The sequence below is a fragment of the Triticum dicoccoides genome, chromosome 6A, assembly GCF_002162155.2.
Source record: "Triticum dicoccoides isolate Atlit2015 ecotype Zavitan chromosome 6A, WEW_v2.0, whole genome shotgun sequence".
Classification (NCBI taxonomy): Eukaryota; Viridiplantae; Streptophyta; class Magnoliopsida; order Poales; family Poaceae; genus Triticum; species Triticum dicoccoides.
In genome coordinates this window covers 96,868,619-96,876,458 of record NC_041390.1, presented here as the reverse complement: position 1 = coordinate 96,876,458, position 7,840 = coordinate 96,868,619, and positions in this window count along the sequence as shown.

Genomic DNA, 7,840 nt, shown 5'->3' with positions numbered 1-7,840 from the left:
GATGTGGTGGGCTCCTACTTCTATGACAAAAAATCATGACAGAAAATGGGCTTTTCGTCCTGGGCGAGCCGGAGACGCAGCTGCATGACATTCTTTGGGCCGTCCATGACGGAAAAAACCGTGGTAGAAGCGAGGGCGAGGAAAATTTCGGGGAGTTCCCGGTTACGGTGGGAGGTCGGCGGTCGAGCGATGTGCGCTTCTCTAGTACACGTACGCGCGTGTGTGCGAGGCGTTGGCTCTAACTGAACTCGAGCGAGGTGTTGAGCTCTAACTGAACCCGAGCGATTGCACTGCAGGCTACGCGTTACTGAACCCGGGCGATCGATCGATGGCTGTTAACTGAACTCGATGGAGCGATTCCTTCGCTACTGCTGCTAACTGAAGCCGATCGATGCTGCCTCTGGATGAACAGTGAGTGTTGCGGGGGGTTTGGATGAACAGTTCCCGGTGGGGGTGGATGAACAGGACCCTGTGGTGTTGCCTCTGGATGAACAGGACCCCGACCGATCGAGCCGGTTGGGGCTGGATGAACAGGACCCCGTGGAGGGCTGGATGAACAGTTCCACCCCGTGGAGGGCAGGATGAATAGTAGACGGTGGAGGGCAGGATGAACAGTAGCCCGTGGAGGTGTGGTTGAACAGGAGCCCGTGGAGAGGGGTGGTTGAACAGTAGCCGGTGGAGTAGCACGCGGTGGAGGCTGGATGAACAGGAGCCCGTGGATGAACAGTCGCAGGTGGAGGTTGGAGGAGGTCGACGGTGGATGAACAGTAGCTCGTGGAGGCTGGAGGGGGTCGATGGTGGAGATGAACAGTATCCCGTGGAGTCCCATTTTGCGGTACGCCACACCCCTCCCGATGAATAGGACCCCCGTTTCGACCATAGCGCTCCAACACAAGTCCATTTTGTGGTACGCCACACCCCTCCCGATCAACAGGACCCCTGTTTCGACCGTAGGAGGTCCGTTTCCTCCGTTTTGCGGTACGCCAGACCCCTCCCGATGAACAGGATCCCGTTTCGAACGTGGCCGGTCGAACACAAGGCCGTTTCCTCCGTTCTGCGGTACACCATGAACACGACGCATTCCGTTGCCTCCCCATGAACACGACGCATTTTGTTGCCTCCCCATGAACACGACGATGATGCTATTTCTCCGTTCCGACCCAGCCATGTACACGAGCCCTGGCCGTACGTATGCGCGAGTAGGCGTTCGAGACCCCGCCCATATGTACACATACGTGGCCGTATTTTCTTTCTTGCACCCTGGCCGCCTCTACTATGACACGTGCACGCCTCTACATCGACTAGTATATATGTACATACACGTTCGCGACCAGAATGACAATGCTACGTACGCTTCGACCAGGTGGGTCCTGACTGTCAGGCACTTCCTTGCGTCCGAAGATGTAGCTGGTGGGTCCTAGCAGTCAGGAGGGCGAAATACGGTGGCCCGTCTGGTGGGTCCTGCTGTCAGGTGGAGGAATAATTATTTTGCACGTAATAAGGAGGCACTTCCTTGCTGCGGCTGTGGACCCAGCTGTCAGCCTCTCCACGTACAGTCCATGTTCGATGGAAGCCGTTCCTTGACCATGTTGACCACGCCGCGCCGAGAGCACCAGGGCGGTGGACGACAGCGAGGCCTAGGAAGGGGATGACGCGGAGCCGGGGAAGACGCGGCAGTGGATTCCCATGCGTAGAGGAGTACGAGGGTTCACTGGTTCGCTGCGGTGTGAGGCTGCCGTCGCCGCAGAATAACAGGGGGTGTGAGTGAGTAGAGGGATGGCCTGGCCAGCAGTGGGAGTAGTAGGGGGCGGTGAAGCCTCCACCGCATAGCAGCCGGCCACGGGAGGCAGGAGCACGAGGCACGACCGGCGCTGGTTTGGGCGGCTGGAGCAAGAAGACCAGAGGTTGAAGAAGCACTACGGCCATTGGATGGACATCGTACGGTCACTGGAGCTAGAATCGTGCATATTGACTAAGTTGACAAAGCCCTCCGTCCCCGTCAACTTAGTAGGCCCACAAGTCAGCCTGCCACTATACTAGGTCCCAGCTAACAGGGGAAGTATTCATTTTTTTGTGCGTAATAAGAAGGCACTTCCTTGCGTGCGAAGATATAGCTGGTGGGTCCGAGCTGTCAGCAGCGGTAACGTTTTTTTCGTGAAATACAGAGGCCCTTTCGGTGGGTCCCTAATGTCAGGTGGAGGAATCATTATTTTGCGCGTAATAAGGAGGCATTTCCTTGCGTGCGGCCGTGGTCCCAGCTGCCGGCCTCTCCACGTAAAGTCCACTTCAGATGCATGTCGTTCGTTGACCACGTTAACCAGGCCGCGCCGAGAGCACCAGGGCGGTGGACGACAGCGAGGCCTAGGAAGGGAACGACACGGAGGTAGGGAAGACTCGGCAGTTGTTTCCCACACGGAGGGGAGTACGACTGTACAAGGGTTTACTAGTTTGTCAGCCGTCGCCAGAGAATGACAGCAGGTGTGGGTGAGTAGAGGGATGGCTAGGCCAGCGATGGGAGTACGGTGGGGGCGGTGAGGCCTGCGCGGTAGCAGAGCCGGCCGCGGGGAGGAGGGAGCAGGCAGTCCCGCCGGCGCCTGTTTGAGCGGCAGGAGCAGGAAAAGCAGAGATTGAAGAAGCACGACGGCCGTTGGATGGCCATCCAACAGTCACTGCTTGTGCGTCAACCTCTTTTTTAGGAAAGCCTCAAATCCGTGGAAAACAGCATACAACCCATCTGCCATTATTTCTAATAATTTCAGCCCATTTGCTAATTATTAAGGTTTTTTTGGAGCCCATATTCTTTTTGTTAGCATTACAGCCCATACTGTGGCCACAGTTAAAAAATTATACGAAATTTTGTATATTTCGGTGCAGTCCGAACTGTTTTTAATCCCAAAATTTCGACTCACATTCAAACTGATTTTAAAAATAAATGTATATCAATATAAAATCCAACAAATTCTCCACGCATGAAAATTAATGTATTTTCAAATCTCAAAATAAAAAAAAAGATATTTGAAACTAATTGCCGGTTTGATGTGTTTTAAAAATGTACAACCCATTTCTCATTACTGATGGGTCATTTTCTCGGCCAGCTGAATGAAAGCTCTCCTCGTCTTGAAAGATTTGCAGCCCAACAGGTCTGACAAAGCGTCTTACTTGGCAAATCACAAAAAAAACTGGGTTGTGGCCGTGGACCCAGCTATCAGCCTCTCCACGTATAGTACTCTTCCGATGGAATGTCGTTGACCACGTTGACCACGCCGTGCCGAGAGTACCAAGGCGGTGGACGACGGCGAGGCCTAGGAAGGGGACGACGCGGAGCCGGGGAAGACGCGGCGGTGGATGCCCACGCGGAGAGGAGTACGAGGGTTCACTGGTTCGGCTGCGTTGTGAGGCTGCCGTCGCCGCATGGCCTGGCTAGCGGTGGGAGTAGTAGGGGACGACGAGGCCTCATCGGCAGCACAGTCGGCCACTGGAGGCAGGAGCAGGTGGTCTCCCCGGCGCTGGTTTGGGCGGCTGGTGCAAGAAGAGCAGCGATTGAAGAAGCAGCAGGACCGTTTGATTCAAATCCAACGGTTACTGCTGCTAGAATCGTCTGTTGACTAAGTTGACAAGACCTGCGTACGCGCTAACTTAGTAGGCCCACAGGTCAGCCTCCCAACCAGTGCACCCCAGATGTCAGTGGGAGGAATCATTTTTTCGCGTAATAAGGAGGCAGTTGATTGCGTGCGGCCAGGCCAGTGGAGAGAGTAGGGTGGGCCGGGGAAGCCTGCGCGGTATCACAGCGGGCCACAAGAGGAGGGAGCAGGCAGTTCCGTCGGCGCTAGTTTAGGCGGCTGGAGCAGGAAGATCAGAGATTGAAGAAGCACGTCGGCCGTTCGATGGACATCCAACACTAACTGCTGCTAGAATCGTGTGTTCACTGACAAAGCCTTGCGTAAACAAGTCAGCCTCGAAATCTGTGGCGTGTACAGCCCATTTGCTATTATTTTTATAATTTTTACTCATTTTCTAATTCATATGGAATTTATTGCAGCCCGTTTTCCATTTTTAGAATTGCCGCCCATTTTCTGGTGAGTACCAGTGTCAAAATATTAACTAAATATGTGGGAAATTTTGAAAATTCGCAAATTTTTGCTGGGGAACGAAATATTCTTAATCCAAAAATTAATAGCCATACTAAAACAAATTTAAAAATAAATTAGTACTATGTCATGTTAAATCCAATGAAATACGTATAAGATATTAGTGAAGAACAAAAACAAAAAAAAGAAACTTATATCCCATTTGCTATAATTTTTTTGGAATTTTCAACCCCTTTTGATATTACTTTTAACAGACATTGACCATACTCTTAAGCCAGGCCGGAATGCATCCCTCCTCGTCTTGAAAGATTTGCAGCCCAGTAATTCGGAGAAAACAAATAGGCCTAGCTTGGGTATTCTTGAAAAAGAAATATTGGGCTACCTATTTTCCCAAAGAACTGGTGCATGAGCATTTAGCTTTACTTATTTATTTATTTATTTACTTATTTATGTTTAGGGGACCATGAGCATGTACCTGGGCCGGATTCATGTGAGAGCCTCCCTTCCAGTTAATTATGGGCTTCTCTATTGGGCCTTCATCAGTGGGCTGCATGTTATCAACAAGTGGAAAATTTGTTCCGAGTTTCAAAAAAAATGGGTTCTGTATGATAAATAGTATGCGCTACGTACCGTACGGGGCACTAAAGGATTGAACCGTGCAACCACTTCCAAAACATTGTGTTTGTCGTTCTAACAACACATTTATTCAACCAACAGACGAAATATACTACTGATTGTACATTGAAAACAACAGCAACAACAACCAGGGCTGGGGGTGCAACAGAAGCAGTAAGCAGGCCAGAAGAGTGAAGACGCAGCTCTCTCTTCCAAACCAAACATCAGCCATCATTACAAAAGGGCTACCAAAAAAGAACAAGTGTATGCATAAAAATAAATAAAGATCCTACTACACCAAGTGTACGCATCTAACTAACTGGCTCAGTTAGACGTTACTATCTATATTTTTTCGAAACGGAGGCAAAAGAATTGCCTCGTCGATTAATTAAGAAGAAGAGAATTGCCTGGTTAATCTACAGAAAACCGGGCTAAAACCGAAGACGTTACTATTTATTAAGCTGCAGTGGAGTCGCAGATGGAGAGGAGTGGGAAACTTCACTAGTTTGGGTGCACGGCAGCACAGCCACGGTGCCGTCCATGGGAGACAGGAGCAAGAACAGAGGTTGAAGAAGGAGCACGGCTATTGGATTAACATCCAACGGTCCAGCTGCTAGAATCATTTGTTGATTAAGTTGACAAAGCCGTGCGTACACGTTCGCTTAGTAGGCCCACAAGTCAGTCACCAAATCTAACGGGTCCCAGCTGTCAATGGGATGAATAATTTTTTTCGAAAAACAAGGAGGCACTTCCTTCCGTGCGAAGATACAGCCGGTGGGTCCCAGCTGTCAGGTGGAGGAAACATATTTTTCAGCTTAATAAGGAGGAACTTTCCTTGCGTGCGACCATGGACATCATGGGTCCCAGCCATTAGGCTCTCCACGTAAAGTCCTCTTCCGATGACTCTTGTTTGTTGACCACGCCGCACCGAACGCAGCAAGGCAGTGGATGACGGCGAGGCCCCGGATGGCAACGACTCGGAGATGGGAAAACACGGCAGTGGAGTCGCAGATTGAGAGGAGGAGAAGGGTTATAACTGGTTCTATTGCGGCGTGGGGCTATAGTCTGTGGATAATAACAGGAAGTGTCGAGGGGTGGAGGGATAGCCTGGCCGGCGGTGGGGTAGCGCTTTGCAGTGATGCATGCTAAGAAGAGCCGCTAGCCACCGGAGGCCGGACCAGGCGGTCCCGGCGACACTGGAGGAAGAAGACAAGAGATTGAAGGTGCATGCCGGCCGTTGGATATAAATCCAATGGCTGTGGATGACACAATCATTTGTTGACCAAGTTGACAACGCCCTGTGTAGGCTTCGACCTATTGGCCCACATGTCAGCCTGCAAAAATGTGACATATATTTAACCCATGTTTTCTAGAATGTACAGTCCATGTGCTGGGCTGAGTGAACAAATAATTTCGCATCAATCAGGCCCATTTATATTTTCTAAGAAATCCCAGCCCATTTGCACGTTCATATCCATAGCCAACATTCATAATCAACAACTCAAAAGATTCATATATACACAAGCTCAGCATATCTATGCATCCAAATGATTGATAGATCACACGACAATATTCATACATAATTTACAAAAAGATTCAGATATACACATGTTTAGTATGTTTATGCATCCAAATGATTGAGATCACATCCAATATGATCCATGGACGAACTTTAATTACCTAGGGTACACACTGGTAAATGGTGTTCAATCGGAGGTACTTCTTGCTAAAATTAGTTCTTGTACAAGTAAACTTTCGAGTACATAAGAGGCAGCACAGACAATCTGAACTTTGCGTGTAGGTTTATCCTCAAATAGTGGCCTTGTGCCGAGGGAGGTTTGAGCAACTTGGCCACTACTTTCATCCAACCAGTTTACTGGGTCATCTTGGTCCTGTATCTCGCCAAAATTCTACATTGAAGACGAGAAAGGAGGCGGTTGAGAAAATGAACCACCCAAATTTTTTGTGCAGTTCAACTGAAATGGAGCATCCTTGGCGTGTAGACTGATTAAGTGCCAGATGAATATATGCGTCAACCAACTTGTCTGGAATCTTTAGACTCCATGCCATATAGTTCGCTACCATATGTGCCGATAACAAAAGGCACAAGTTGGGACCAAAGACTAGACTGTGTTTTTTGGGCTATGCACCAAGCAATATTTTTGGCGTTCACTCTCCTAACACTTGGAGTTTGACAATTGGTTGACGCCGGTTGATACTCGAATGAATATAGGCACTTCTTGTCAACGTTGATGCTTGTCTGAGTGAACTTTGGAGTACATAGCAGCAGCATAAGTACCTGTCCATCTGATCATTTTGTGCAGTTCTACTGAAATCACCCGATGTAATGATTTGCCTACGAGTTCAGGCTCCAAATAACTCCTTTATGAAATGGGCAAATAGTAGCACAATACCAAATTACCAATACATATGACAGGCAAAATAATCAGGATAAAGACCAGTACCAACCCGTGTGAGGTAGCATATCAATTACTATTTCCTTTGACTGGAAGCCGAGATAAGCCAAGGGACTGACAGCAAAGGAAGAAAGCATGCGGAGTTTAGCGACTAACAGGAAAGGACGAAAGCTTTCGAGGCAATGAAGCACCCAAAGTTTTTGTGCAGTTCCACCAAAATTGAGCATCCCTATTGGCACATATATTGAGAGAGTGAGATTACTGTAATAGTGGGACTAGTTTATGAAACATACACTAACAAATAGAAGCACCCTCATTATCTTAATGGGTAAAGTTAGCAACATAGTAGTCTTGCTTAAAGAGAGGTATTGGTTTATTTAATCAGTGCCAATTAGCTCAACTCAACACTCAAAGCATTTCCATTTATCATAGGTTGCAAAACTTTAACATGCAAAGATAAAGGAGTTTCTCATGACAGTAGCACGATACAAATAGAGATGACAGCAAACTAATATGGATGAAGGCCTTAGGCCCGTTCCAACCTGAGAAAAAAGCTTATTCATGTAGTCCCATAAGAGATGATAAAGCACTCACTAGAATCACACAATAGTATATATTTTTGTGCACTTCAAATGTATGGTTGAAATCACTCTTGTTTACCAGTGCTGAGATTATATCGAAAGATTATCAAGAACTTCCAGCAGAGCTAAAGCACTGGCT